Here is a 312-nt window from a genome sequence, read left to right as displayed (position 1 = left end):
TCCTAAAACCAGCTTGAATATCTGGAAGTTCACAGTTCACGTATTGCTGAAGACTGGCTTGGAAAATTTTGAGCATAACTTTACTAGCGTGTGAGATGAGTGCAATTGTGCAGTAGTTTGAGCATTCTTTGGCATTTCCCCTCTTTGGGATTGGAATAAAAATGGACCTTTTTCAGTCCTGTGGCCACTGATGAGTTTTCCAAATTTGCTGGCATATTGAGTGCAGCACTTTCACAGCATCATCTTCAGGATTTGGACTAGGCTCAACTGGAATTCCATCACCTCCACTAGCTTTGTCATAGTGATGCTTTC

Source organism: Bison bison, unplaced genomic scaffold (genome assembly GCF_000754665.1).
Source record: "Bison bison bison isolate TAMUID 2011002044 unplaced genomic scaffold, Bison_UMD1.0 scf7180017864324, whole genome shotgun sequence".
NCBI classification, from domain to species: Eukaryota; Metazoa; Chordata; class Mammalia; order Artiodactyla; family Bovidae; genus Bison; species Bison bison.
This window is presented reverse-complemented; position numbering follows the sequence as displayed.